The sequence below is a fragment of the Ranitomeya variabilis genome, chromosome 4, assembly GCF_051348905.1.
Source record: "Ranitomeya variabilis isolate aRanVar5 chromosome 4, aRanVar5.hap1, whole genome shotgun sequence".
In the NCBI taxonomy this organism is placed as follows: Eukaryota; Metazoa; Chordata; class Amphibia; order Anura; family Dendrobatidae; genus Ranitomeya; species Ranitomeya variabilis.
In genome coordinates, this window is record NC_135235.1 from 690,086,144 (window position 1) to 690,100,894 (window position 14,751).

Genomic DNA, 14,751 nt, shown 5'->3' on the forward strand with positions numbered 1-14,751 from the left:
ACTAAAAAAGACTGAAGTTAAAAACATGAAAATACAATAAAAACACCACTAAAATAAAATTTACATTAAAGAAAGGGGGCAAAACTAAGCACCTCATTCAGACCAAATGGTTGGACCGAATTAACTTTAGAGATCCAGCGAGCTTCCATTTGTGCCAAAGTCTTTTTCCAGCTTCCTTCTCTTTGGTCCACAAACACTTTGTCAATCCCAATCACCTTGAGAAGCTTTGCATTACAATTATGATGGGATTTGAAATGTCTCGGTAATGGTTTTAACAGGGACAATTCTTCAACTTCCTCTGCATTGATAATGTCCCTATAATGTTCTCTCACTCTGGTTTTCAATGCTCTAGATGTTAGTCCCACGTAAATCTTAGGACATGGACACTGCGTAATATACCACACCAGTTGTATTGCAGGTAATGTGTTGAGTTATAGTGAAGATTTTCTTACTATCGCTAGAAGTAAATGTTGAAGCCTGGAAAATATTAGGGCAAGCAATGCAATTATTGCAAGGGAAGCAACCCCATTTCTGTCCTCTGGATCCAAATGCCTTTTGTATATTAGGACCTGCATAATAACTGAGAACACGCACCTGGTGGAACAAGGCATCTTTAGAGAAATATTTGGCTAAGGGTCTGATACCTAGAGGATTGAGGGGGAGGATCATGCCGTCTTTTCCTATAGATGAAGAGAATTTTCGAGTAAGGTGGGAAGAAGCTTGGAATCTTTGTTCTAAGTCTCTGATGGAGCTGTTGATTGGAAATAATAAGAAATGATTGGATAAGTTGGACAAGGATATTGAAGACATTCGCAAGAAATTGTCTGAAAATTTGACAGCAACAGAGATGGAGACATTGAATAAGGATATTGAAGCTCAATTCCCATCATGGGAAAAAGAAGTAAAAGATAAAAAAACAAAAAAATTTCAGCGAGATCTTCAAGATTTCAAGAATGGTACGGTATATAGATGGCAGAGCAATCGAACGGACAGAGAAGATAGTATTTCCAGAGCATCTTTTGTTTCATCTATGTCATCTAGGGAGAATGACAGTATGCCAACAAACCGTATCTATAACTTGAGGAACAATATTAACAAGAGAAGAAATGAAAATTACAAAAGACGAGAAAAATGGGCTGATAACCCTGGTAAAGCAAGGCTTCAAGTAATCAATCTATCTGAAAAGGAGTTGACACAACCACAACTAAAAGTTTTAAGTCTAGGCCTTACTTTCTCACCAACCTCCTCTTTTGATTCTTTCTCAGCGGTAAAAGACCTCAACTTATTTGCAAGTAAATTGGTTTTAAAGAAGTTGCATGGTAAATCAGGAGTTGATATGGAATAGACTGAACAGGAATTAGAGGCCATCTCGACATTGGAGGAATTAAGTGGAGAACGAGAAGAGACGACAAATATAGACAAGTTTATACCACCGAAGCCTAAAAAATTCCCCCCTTTGAATCTGTATCCTGATATAGACCTATTTGTGAAGCTTGTGACTAAGGAATTTGGAGAAATTCCCAATAAGATAGTGAAAGATAATTTATCTGTGGATCAAAGAAAGGCGTTAAAAGAATTGAAAAGCATGAGGGATATAGTAATCAAGCTGGCAGATAAAGGGGGGAATATTATCATTCATGAAAATCGGTATTAGTCTTACCGGTAATTATGTTTCCAGGAGTCCATACTGACAGCACATTGGAGGACGTCCTCCTCCTCCTTCCAGGGACAGGAAACACACGAGAGTTTAAATATCCGGCTCCACCCTCTAATCCTCAGTGTTGTAGCAAGAACCAATCATGGAATCATGCAAATAAAATATCTTTAATGACAGAATTATAATACAAATAGTATATAGGCAAAATCCGAATATACTTGAGAATATTACATGAACGGGGGGGAACTACCGGTGCTGTCAGTATGGACTCCTGGAAACATAATTACCGGTAAGACTAATACCGATTTTCCAGGACGTCCCTACTGACAGCACATTGGAGAGTACCAAAGGACCTCCTCAGGGTGGGATTACTGCTTGGAGGACTTTCCTCCCAAAAGCCGTGTGCTGACCGGATGTAACGTCAAGTTTATAGTGTCTACAAAAAGTGTCAGCCCTGGACCATGTTGCGGCATTACAGATCTGTTCTACAGAAGCTCCTGCACGCTCCGCCCAGGAGGCGGACACCCCACGGGTAGAGTGGGCTTTTAAGCCTATAGGAGGGGGCATACCTTCTGACCGATAGGCGTCTGTGATCACTTCGGTGATCCAATGAGAAATTGAGGCCTTAGAAGCCTTTTTCCCCTTATTCTTTCCCCCAAACAGAACAAAAAGGTTTGGATCAGTACGCCAAGAATCTGTAGCACTTAGGTAATCTAGAACCCCTTGCCTAACGTCTAATGAGTGGAGGGCCCTCTCTTTCTCGTTAGCAGGGTTATTACAAAATGAAGGGAGAATTACTTCCTGATTCCTATTTTTAATAGAGGCTACTTTTGGGATAAAGGCTGGATCTAATCTGAGAATTAGACTGACATCCCTGATCTGCAGATAAGGATATCTGATACATAGAGCCTGAATCTCTCCCACCCTCTTGGCTGTAGTTATCGCCACTAAAAACGCGGTTTTACGAGTGAGAGTAGAAATAGGCATACTATCCCCGGAAGAATAAACACCTTTACATAGTGCCCTAAGAACCAAGTTAAGGTCCCAGGATGGTGAAAGCTGTCGAATAGTGGGACGCATTCTCTGAGTGGCCCGAATAAACCTTATTATCCATGGGTGAGATGCCAAAGGGTAGTCCAGAAATGAGCTTAGCGCAGACACCTGGACTTTCAGTGTGCTGGGTCGGAGGCCCAGGTTAAACCCTTTTTGTAAGAAGTCCAAGATACCAGGGATGTCCAGGGAACCTGATACCGTATTGGACCTGCCACCTTCTAAACAAAAACGCTTCCAGATCTTCTGGTAAATGGCTGAGGTAACGGGTTTTCTACTACCCTGGATGGTAGAGATGACTTGGTCAGACAATCCTCTGGACCTCAGGATGTCCCTTTCAGGATCCAGGCTGAAAGACGGAGTCTGCTTGGGTCTGGGTGATACACTGGACCTTGATGGATGACTCTCCCCTTGATGGGTAATTCGACTGGGTTGTCGGCTGCTAACGACCCCAACACCGGAAACCAGCTTCGTCTCGGCCAAAACGGGACGATTAAGATGACCAAAGCCCGATCTTCCTTGATCTTCCGAAGTACGGCTGGAATTAGTGCCAGGGGTGGGAATGCATATGACAGCGGTTGGTTCCACTGCTGACTCAGGGCATCTACCCCTTCTGGAAGGTCCGAGGGGTTCAGGGAGAAGAACCTTGGGGTCTTCGCGTTCCTCCTGTTCGCGAATAGGTCGATGTTGGGGGTTCCCCATCTGCGACATAATTCTTGGAAGATGCTTTGTTCCAGTTCCCACTCTGTTGGGCACAGATTTCGTCTGCTTAGGTAATCTGCTATCACATTTTGGGATCCTTCCAGATGGATAGCTGTAATGGATAGCACGTTGTCCTCTGCCCACCTGAAGATCATCTCTGCTAGATCCTGCAGTGGTTGATAATTGGTACCTCCCTGATGGTTCAGGAATGAAACTGTTGTTACATTGTCGGAGAATATTCTTACGTGCTGGTCCGAGAGTATGGACTGATTGTGCTTTAGTGCTTGCCATACAGCGTAGAGCTCTCTGAAGTTGGATGATCTGCTTCTTATGTTTTCTGGCCACTTGCCTTGCAAGATTCGGCCCTGCAGATGAGCTCCCCAGCCCCAGGCGCTGGCGTCCGTAGTGATAACTACGTAAGGATGGGTGACCCATAGGACTCCCACCTCTAAGTTCTCCGAACGTGTCCACCAGACGAGAGATCTTCTCGTTAGATTGTTCAATCTCAGAGGAGCTTCTAGGGAAGACTGGCGGCGATCCCAAGCTGATAAGATCTGTTTCTGTAGGTGTCTTGTGTGAGACTGTGCCCACCTGACGGATGGTATGCAGGCCGTCATAAGACCTAAAACCTTCATAGCCATTCTTATGGTAACTCGATGTTCCAATAGATACCGGACCTGAGTCTGAATTATCTTCCTCTTGGCACCGGGTAGTAACGATATTCTGCGTCTGGAATCTAGTTCCACACCCAGGAAGGTTTTCTTCCGCTCTGGTAGTAGATCGGATTTCTGCCGGTTCAGTACCCAGCCGAGATGCTCCATCAGTGCGATAGTCCGCTCTCGGTGATCTTCCAGGAGCTTTACTGAATCTGCCACAAGCAGGAAATCGTCCAAGTACGGGATTATTATGATGCCTTGTTTCCTTAGGAAGGCCACCATCTCTGATACAAGTTTGGTAAAAACGCGAGGAGCGGAAGCCAGACCGAAGGGAAGGCCCTGAAACTGATAGTGGCAGGTCCGGGTGGGCAGAGCTACGGCAAATCTCAGCAGTTTCTGAGATGAGGGATGTACTGGGACCTGGTAATAGGCCCTTTTTAGGTCGATAGTGCACATGACCGCATTTTGGTTTATAAGCGGAATTGCTGACCGAATGGATTCCATGCAGAACCTTCTGTATCTCACCCATGCATTCAAAGGCTTTAGATTTATTATTGTGCGGGTGTCGCCTGATGGCCGCGTGACCGTGAACAGGGAAGAGTAGTGGCCTTTCCCCAACTCTGACTGAGGGACAGGAATTATTACTTCTGTCCTGAGCATGTCCTGTAAGTCCTTTAGTATAGCCGAATCTGGTTTGACTGCCGTAGGTGTAATGTATCTTTCTGGGGGAGGTGAGTAAAGTTCTATGCTGTAACCTTCGGAAACAGTACTGAGAATCCACTGATTCTGAGTAATCTGGGCCCAATTTCCTGCGAACATACGGAGCCTCCCCCCAATGTGAGTGGCGTCATAGATTTATTTTTATAGGATGGGCTAAAGAAAGAAGCTCTGTTCCTATTATTATGTCCACGGGAGCCTCTGTAGGATCCCCTGCTGGACCGACCCTGATTTTTAGGATCGAACTGCTTTCTGGAGAAGAAACCTCTCCGAAAGGGCTGTGGACGCTTAGGTTTGTCCTCCGGAAAACCTTTCTTTTTATCGGACGCTGACTCGAGGATAGAGTCCAAAGCTGGTCCAAACACCCTCTGTCCTGAAAATGGAATAGAGCAGAGTTTGGATTTGGAAGCATTGTCACCAGACCATGACCTAAGCCAGACCGCCCTCCTAGCTGCATTAGACAGTGAGCTATTACGGGCTGAAAATCTGACAGATTCAGCCGTCATATCAGATAAGAAGGCCATTGCGGACTTCATTATAGGAAAGGAGTGCAGAATATCAGCTCTGGGTGTCTTATTGGATAACTGCTCTTCTAACTTCCCCATCCATAAGTACATAGACCTGGCCACCGAAGTGGCTGCTATGTTCGTTCTAATCAAAGCTGCAGAAGATTCCTAGGCCCTTTTAAGGAGGATGTCGGCCTTCCTATCCATAGGGTCACGAAGACTGGAGGAGTCTTCGAAGGGTATCGCAGTCTTTTTAGTGACCTTTGCTACGGGAACGTCAATTTTTGGGATCTCTTCCCATAGCTTGACTTCCTCCGGATCGAACGGCAGGCGGCTTTTGAAGTCACGAGAAAGCACTAATCGGCGATCGGCCTCCTTCCATTCTTCTATGACCATAGCCTTGATATGATCACTAATGGGAAACACAGTCAGGTTTCGTGCCACGAGTCCCCCGAACATCAAGTCCTGCCTGGACTGTGGTTTAGCAGTATCCTCGATCTGCATCGTATTCCTAACAGCCTGGACAAGTTCGTCTGTCTCCTCAGACTGGAAGAGATACTTCCTGGCTCTGTCCTGGTTTTCTACGGGAATTTCACCTTCCTCTTCTGATAGTGAATCCCTAAGTTCGGAACCTTCATCAGAAGAATATTCTGGCTCCCCCTGGACTTCCTCCTTCCTGGCGCGCTTGCGACCGGTTATGTGACTGGTAGGCCGAGAATGCGAAAGGCTAGATATAGAAGCCTGCACCTCTTCCCATATAAGGGATCTCATCTCGGAGAACATTGATGACTGCTCGTCGTTCATAACTTTAGACGTACAGGTGGTACAGAGCGTCTTGCCATGGGAGTCTGGGAGTTTAATATGGCATACAGGACATCTGATGCTCTTCATTGTGGCCTTCCCAGATTTTTTAGTCGTGGCAGGGGGAGCAGCGGGGTTTCCCTTATCCTAAACGGTATAAGATAGGGAGTAATAGGCTAGAGGGAGCGAGGAGCTTAGATAGTACAAAGGGTATACTGCCCAGGGCAGGCTTACCCCTTCCTCGTCGTTTCTGTCCTCCATAGCCGGTTCCAGATGCAGACGGTACCACTCCTGATGCAGGTGCTGGACGCGAACGCAGAAGCGACCGCTCTGACAGCGTTCTCCAGTCTGGAGCGTCTGTTCCCCGTTCATAGAACGCCACCGGAAGTGACGTTTCACCGGCTCCTGAGACCGGAAGTGACGCGGCTCCCCAGAACCCGGAAGTGCCGACTGGCTGTAGCGTCTCCTGACCGCGCGTTCTGCCGGATGGATGCTGCCTGGATCGCCGCCGCGTCCTGAACCGAGAGCCCCCCAACGGGGGGAGCGGTTCACTCCCGGAGCATCGTCCCGCTCCGGGCCTCTGGGGTAGAGGGACTCCCCTCCGGGGAGTTTCGACCCTGAGCCGCTTGACAGGGGGAAGGATTGGAGGACCGCTCGATCCCCCTGAGCTCGGTAAGCTGCTGCTTCTCTACGTGTGTCCCTCCATGCAGGGACAGGAAAAACACTGGGGATTAGAGGGTGGAGCCGGATATTTAAACTCTCGTGTGTTTCCTGTCCCTGGAAGGAGGAGGAGGACGTCCTCCAATGTGCTGTCAGTAGGGACGTCCTGGAAAAAGAGGTGTTTAGACAGCTGAGAGATACTAGCTGTTATCGAAGACTCACGTATAATCCGACTCTTACTTTCCAGGGTGAACTACATGATATACTGGAGAAAGCATTTCAGGAGGGAGTGATAACTAAGGAACTCAGAACTAACTTAATACCGATGTATTCGAAATTGGTGTGCATTTATTTCACCCCGAAAATTCACAAAAATATGTCTGCACCCCCTGGACGCCCGATCGTATCAGGGAATGGGAGTCTTTGTGAGGTAATTGGCAAATACCTTGATTTCTATTTAAAGCCCTTGGTATGCAATCTACCCTCTTATATTAAAGATACGGGAGAAGTTCTTAGTAAAATTGATGGCATTCCAATGGAGGATGATATGTGGTTAGTGTCATTTGACGTTGAATCTTTATATACTGCCATACAGCATCATCATGGTATTATGGCAGTGGAATCTTTTCTGCTAACCACCGATATGGATAGGGACTTGATTTGTTTCCTCCTTGATCTGCTTAAATTTGTCCTGGAACACAACTATTTTATCTTTAAGGAAACAATATATGTACAGCAAAGGGGTACTGCTATGGGGGCGGCTTTTGCCCCCTCATATGCAAACTTATTTATGGGCAGTTGGGAGAGACAGATATTCTTTGTCAACCCCATTGCCTACATTGAGAAGGTCCTGTTCTGGGTTCGTTTTATTGATGACATCCTTATGATTTGGCAGGGCTCATTACAGGACCTTCTCGCCATTCGTGATATCCTAAATGATAATACTATGAATATCAAGCTGACGTGTAAGTACAGTCAAGTTTCTCTGGACTTTTTAGATATACAGATCACCAAGGGATCTAATGGCCTTCTGGAAACAAATGTATTCAGGAAGGATACGGCAGTAAATTCTTTGCTGCACGCCTCTTCATCTCACCCTAAATCATTAATCAAAGGTATACCGACTGGGCAATTTATCAGGATTCAATGAATTTGTTCTAATGACCAATTCTTTTCTGAACAGGCGGAGAACCTCATCAAGGTTTGAAGACAGAGGCTACTCAAGACGAAGAATAAAGAGAGGGCTCCATAAAGCGGCTAGATTGACTCGCTCTACTTTAATGAAAACTAAAACTAAACCCATGGCAGAACAAAAGGTGAGATTTATATCTATCTATACTGAACAGTGGAACCAGATGAGGGATGCGTTGAGAAAGTATTGGCCTCTGCTACAAACAGATAAGGATCTGATGAAATACCTACCTGTCTATCCATCAATTACATATCGAAGATCCAGTAATTTAAAAGATCAACTGGTACACAGTTATTATGCAGGTCCTAATATACAAAAGGCATTTGGATCCAGAGGACAGAAATGGGGTTGCTTCCCTTCCAATAATTGCATTGCTTGCCCTAATATTTTCCAGGCTTCAACATTTACTTCTAGCGATAGTAAGAAAATCTTCACTATAACTCAACACATTACCTGCAATACAACTGGTGTGGTATATTACGCACAGTGTCCATGTCCTAAGATTTAAGTGGGACTAACATCTAGAGCATTGAAAACCAGAGTGAAAGAACATTATAGGGACATTATCAATGCAGAGGAAGTTGAAGAATGGTCCCTGTTAAAACCATTACCGAGACATTTCAAATCTCATCACAATTGTAATGCAAAGCTTCTCAAGGTGATTGGGATTGACAAAGTGTTTGTGGACCAAAGAGGAGGAAACTGGAAAAAGACTTTGGCACAAATGGAAGCTCGCTGGATCTCTAAAGTTAATTCGGTCCAACCATTTGGTCTGAATGAGGTGCTTAGTTTCGCCCCCTTTCTTTAGTGTAAATTTTATTTTAGTGGTGTTTTTATTGTATTTTCATGTTTTTAACTTCAGTCTTTTTTAGTTTTTAGCTCCTGATAAATCTCCACATATGTGATATGATCATTCAGTGTTTGGCCTTGATATTCATGGATACTCCATACTTCTGCTCTGGGACGTGCTTCTATCAAAATTAGTTTTGTTTATGTATCTTTTGTATGTCTTTACACATATCTGTCTTGAATATGTGGCACAGGTGTGCTCCTTATGTATCTATAATTATTACCTGCAATTATGATACACACATATATAAATTATTAGTATTGCTTAATTATTTTTTGTATATTTCACGTGTAAAAATGTCTTCATGATTAATATATATGCAGGTATTGTTTAGTGAACATCAGTGTGCAATATTAGCACATAAGCACCTTCAATTATTACATTGTTTTCTCTTGTTCACATATATACACATATTATTTATGTTTATTGATTTCATTGGCACTTTATTAGTATTGTCTTGTATGTTAACAATGAAAGCACTTTCTTTTTATTAATGTATTTTGTTTGTCACATGTAGAAAATATTATATTACACTACAATGCATATATATATGTATTGCCTTATCTTTATTTGTATCCCCATGTATTTATACTATAAGCACTTTATTTAATGAACTGTTCACTTCAGGGTGTTCATGTGACTCCCTACATGTGTATGTGTATACATCTGTATGTAATCTCTATGTTAACATCCTTTATGCACTGTTCTTTACGCTGTTCCTGAGATTCCCCATGCAGGCGGTGCATATTCCCTTAGGTCCTAGCTGTATCCTTCTTCTGCAGTGAGCGCTCGCAGATACTTCCGGTATCGGGTTGCTGTAGAGACGCGTCTTCACTGTGGCTGACGCGTCGGGTGGGGGAGTGGACAGGCTGCATGTGACGCTGACCGGCAGTGACGTCTGAGCCGGCGTGTTGAAGCGAGCGCCTTTACAAACCGCTGCCACCACTGTATACATCCACTATATAAACTCTCTTGTGGTCAGTTTGTTGTGACTATCCCCCTGAAGGAAGCATCACGCGAAACGCGCGTCGGGGTCCTTCTACTGACCTGCATTCTTAGGTAAATACACCCATGCCTCTCCTTTAGGCTTTGCACTATATGCACTTTTCTAGCTGTTGTACATTTGTGCTAACTGGTTCATTTAGGATTAAAAGGGTCCTGCTAAGCACCTTAGGCATTTTTTTGCCATACACTTTATCATTGTATGGACCCTTTTCATTTTTTCATTTTCCCTTTTGGGCTACAGCTCATATATACTGTTGCTTATAACATGCTCTAGGCACAATAATCTATGGCCCTCATGCTTTAGACACTATGGCGCTTTTTATATAATATATACTCTTCTATTTGTCCACTGTGACATACTATATGACAGTATAATTTGATGTATATATACACACTAGCTATGTGCCTCAGTTTATTAGCCGTTTTTTCTAACTGATAGAGGTTGGGCTTTGTACGGTATGTTAATTAACATCATGTAAGTGATTTACATATATATTGCTGAGCTTGTTTAGGCATTTTTTGGAGTTTGATCACTATAGGTCTTTTTGGTGCATTTCCCTTATGTAGACAGTATATTCTGTCATATGTATCTCCACTGATTGCTACTGGACTTGTTAAAGATTTTATATTTTTTTTGTGATTAATAAAAAATAATTGTTTTTATTGGTAAAAAGCTTCCGTTGTTTTTTTTTTTATGTATTGACTATTATATGACTACGTGATGTAATAACCGCCTTCTTGTGGACTTTACCATTTGGAATTGTGTCTAGATTGATTTGTTTCTCAGTGGAGTTACTTGCTAATATTTACTATATATCACATTGTGTGTATAGGTATAGATATCTGTGTATGGTGGTGTCCCCTACGGTATTGTTTGCTTTTTTATCAGGTTTTTTTTAATATTTATTAATAAACATTGGTTTTAATAATGATTTGGGATCTCTTCTTCTCTCATATATGTGGGATTAGTTGGTAGGTACAAAATGAGGGAAAGACAACCTCTTGTAACCTATGAAATTTTGAGGCTACCTTTGGAAGATAAAGAGAATCAGGTCTCATAATAACCATCTTCCCTAAACTGCATGTACGGAGCCTGTCTGGACAAAGCTTGTATATCACTAATCCTTCTCGCGGAGGTAAGCGCAACTAAGAGCTGTTTTCAGGGATAGAATTTTAATCCGGGCATCATCAATAGGCTCAAATGGAGCTTGCGTTAAAGCTGAGAGAACAAGATTTAGGTCCCATGGAACTACTTTTTGTTTAATGATTGGTCTAGATCTCGTAACTGCCTTGAAGAATCTGACTATCCAATGATTGCTGGCCAAATTTCTATTGTATGGTGCACCTAGAGCCGATACTTGAACCCTAAGCGTACTTGTGGCTAGGCCCATATCCAACCCTTTATGCAGGAATTCTAAAATTTGGTTAATACAGGGTTCCTGATCAATCTGTGTTTCTGAAACTGATAAGAATTTTCTCCAAATCCTAACGTAAATGTTTGTTGTAGAGATTTTCCTACTTTTGAGTAATTTACCAGGTCCCGCGAAAAACCCCTCCCCCTTAGTAACGACCTTTCAAATTCCACGCCACTAGATGTAAATTGGCCACTCGTGGATGGAGGATTGGGCCCTGGGAGAAGAGGTTTGATATTTCTGGAAGAATCCATGGCTGAGAAATGGACCTCCTGGGCCAGAACGGGACCATCAGGATTATTCGGGCTCCGTCTTCCCGTATTTTCCTCAGAACTATTGGGATTAAGTTCAGAGGGGGAAACGCATAAGCGAGATTGAAGTGCCATGGGATTAGAAGAGCATCTACTGCATACTGATTGTCTCTGGGGTTTAAGGAGCAGAATCGATGTAGCTTTCTGTTTCCTCGGTTGGCAAAGAGATCTATGTCTGGACAACCCCACAATTGTATGATCTGATTGAAGATGGATGAGTTTAGTGTACAATCTCCCTGTCTGAGTTGGTTGCGGCTTAGATAGTCAGCCATGATATTGTACTTCCCTTTTATGTGAAGAGCCTTGAGTGATGGTAGATGATTTTCGGCCATCTGAAAAATACGAATTGCGACCTCCATTAATGAACCGGACCGAGTACCTCCTTGATGGTTAATGTAGGCTACGGTTACCTGGTTGTCGGAAAAAAGTCTGATGTGCCGACCCTGTAGGGGTATAAGAAAACTACTTAAAACGCGTTCTACCGCTAATAACTCCTTTAGATTGGATGACAAACTCTGTTCGGACTGAGACCACAGCCCCTGGACCCAACTTTTCCAAGTGTGCCCCCCATCCCCTGGGGCTAGCATCTGTAGTTATTATCAGAGTTATACGATTTGTCCAGGGAAGCCACCAACATAAATTTGGTACGTGTGTCCACCAATGTAGTGATTGAATAGATTCAACGGACAATGAAAATTTACTATCAACATGAGCTTTCAGGCGACGGGAATTTTGTAAAAGGTCCCACTGTAGTGTTCTGGTATGATATTGAGCCCAGAGAACTGCCGGAATACACGATGTGAGTGAACCCAATAGTGACATCGCCCCTCTTACAGAGACTGATGGATTATTAATCATTCTGGTCGCTAGTCGCTGGATACCATCCACTTTTGAATCCGGCAGACGACACTCCTGCCGACTGGAGTCTATGGTAAGACCCAGAAACTCCTGAACTTTTAAAAAGGTTGTAGACGAGATTTTTTGAAATTAATAATCCATCCCAATTTGTGTAACACGGATGTCACCTTCTCCAATTGGTTTTTGCAATGTGACTCTGAATTTCCCACAATCAATAAGTCATCTAGGTAGGGAACTATTAATATGTCCTGTTCCTGAAGGTGTGCCATAACTTCTACCATGACTTTAGTAAAAACCCGGGGTGCAACCGCAACTCCGAAGGGTAGTGCACAATATTGTAAGTGCTGTCCTGAGCAGTTTACTGAAACCGCCACCCTAAGGAACTGTTGGTGATGTACGTGTATCAGGACGTGATAATAGGCGTCTTTCAGATCTAGGACAACCATAAAGCAATTGTTAAAGAGAAGTTTTATTGCCATCTTTACAGATTCCATTTTAAAAGACGGGACCAGCAAAAATTTATTCAGGCCTTTCAAATTAACGATGGTACGAAAAGATCCGTCAGGTTTTTTAACAAGAAAGAGAGGGGAGTAGAACCCTTTACCTCTTTGTACCGCGGGCACTTTGATCAGAACCCCTTTTTTCTGAAGTTCCTGAACTGCCGACTCTAGTGCCATTTGTTCTGAGAAGAAGAACAGATGGGTGTTAAAGTAAATTTATCATAAGGAATCCTTTGGAACTCAAACTTTAGGCCAGTTTCAATAACGCTGAGAATCCATGGACTGTTGGAAATTTGTAACCAGGCAGGATAGAAGGCTGAAAGCCTACCCCCTACCTGGTCCGGCAGTCATTGAGGTTTTTTATAGTCCCGAGAGGTATTAAACATATATCCTCTACCTTTCCTTCTATTATCATCATATCTGGGTCTCTCTCTATTCGACCTTCTGCGGCTAAACCATCCTTTATTGTAATCCCATCTATAAGAGGGTCTTCCTAGGTAAGGGAATTGTTTCTTATTATCGCCCGCCTTTTCTAATAGTTCATCAAGAACTGGTCCAAATAAATGTGCCCCTTCACATGGAATGCTACACAGTTCTGATCTGGCTTGCAAATCTCCATGCCAACATTTAATCCATAGAGCTCTACGGGCTGCGTTATTAAAGGGCTGAAGATCTGGCGGCTAATTTAACAGAATCTGTTGACGCGTCTGACAGAAAAGCTGCTGCCTCCTGAATTATAGGTAGGGAGGATAGGATCTCATTCCTGGGAGCCTTATTCTTGAGTTGATCCTCTAAGCGGTCAAGCCACACCATCAATGACCGTGCCTTGCAAGTGGCTGCAATCGCTGGTCTTAGGGATCCTGCTGATGTTTCCCAAGCCCCTTTCAGGAAAACGTCAGCTTTTTTATCTAGTGGATCTTTTAGATTTCCTAGATCTTCAAACGGAAGAGAGGTCCTTTTACACGCCTTGGCCACTGCTGCGTCTAGTTTCGGAGCCTTGTCCCATGAGGATGAAGCTTCTTCCTTGAATGGATATCTCCTCTTAAATGCCGGTGGAAGTGAACCTTTCCTCTCAGCTTTTTCCACTCCTTTGTAATCAATGTATTTATCTTATCCACCACCGGAAAAGACCTTCGGGATTTTCGATCTAGGCCTTTAAACATAAGGTTCTGCATGGAGCATTCTGTCTGGGTCTCCTCAATCCCCATTGTGTTGTTTACTGCTTTAACAAGATGGTTTACTCTGTATAGCGGCAAGCAGGAGTGACCGGACTCGGTCTCTATAGATGAAGAGGATGACGGAAAGGAATCAGAGCTCAGTTCACCCGAGTCCGACTCCAAATCCGAAATTGGGGACCTAATATGTTTGCTTCTCCTGACATCCGTTTTCTTGGACATGGATTTAATAGAACCTTTAACTTCCTGTCTAACCATATCCCTTAGAGTGGAAGTAAGGTCAGGGGCTTCTTCCTCAATTAAGCGTTGTATGCAGGGTTTATATAGCTTTCTGTCATGGCCATCTGTGAGTGGTTCCCCACGTTCGGCGCACTCCCTATGTTTGGCTTTGGCGGAACATTTTCTCCCCTAACAAGGAGAGAGGGACTATAAAGGAGTAACAGGAAATCACTAAGGAACTTTCACGTAGATCACTTACACAAACGTGCAGTGATTGGTACCATAATCAGTGGGGGGTCCTTCCTAGCCGGCGATGTTTTACGGCTTGAGGACTTGCTCTGCCTCGATTTTTGGGTATCCTTGCCTCCACCAAAGCGACTACTGCTACTAGATCGCCGCTGGGATATAATTAGAGGCTCCTCACTGGGCTGAATCTGCTGCTGCTGCTTGTCAGGTAGTGGTGCTCCCTGCTCCAGCGAC

General features: G+C 43.7%; 1 protein-coding gene across 1 annotated transcript in view; it reads right to left on the bottom strand.

The window, feature by feature from the left end:
• LOC143767658 (uncharacterized) overlaps window positions 1–14,751 on the bottom strand; it is a 38,309-nt gene that overhangs the window by 15,119 nt on the left and 8,439 nt on the right. The gene's annotated exons all lie outside the window — the stretch shown is intronic.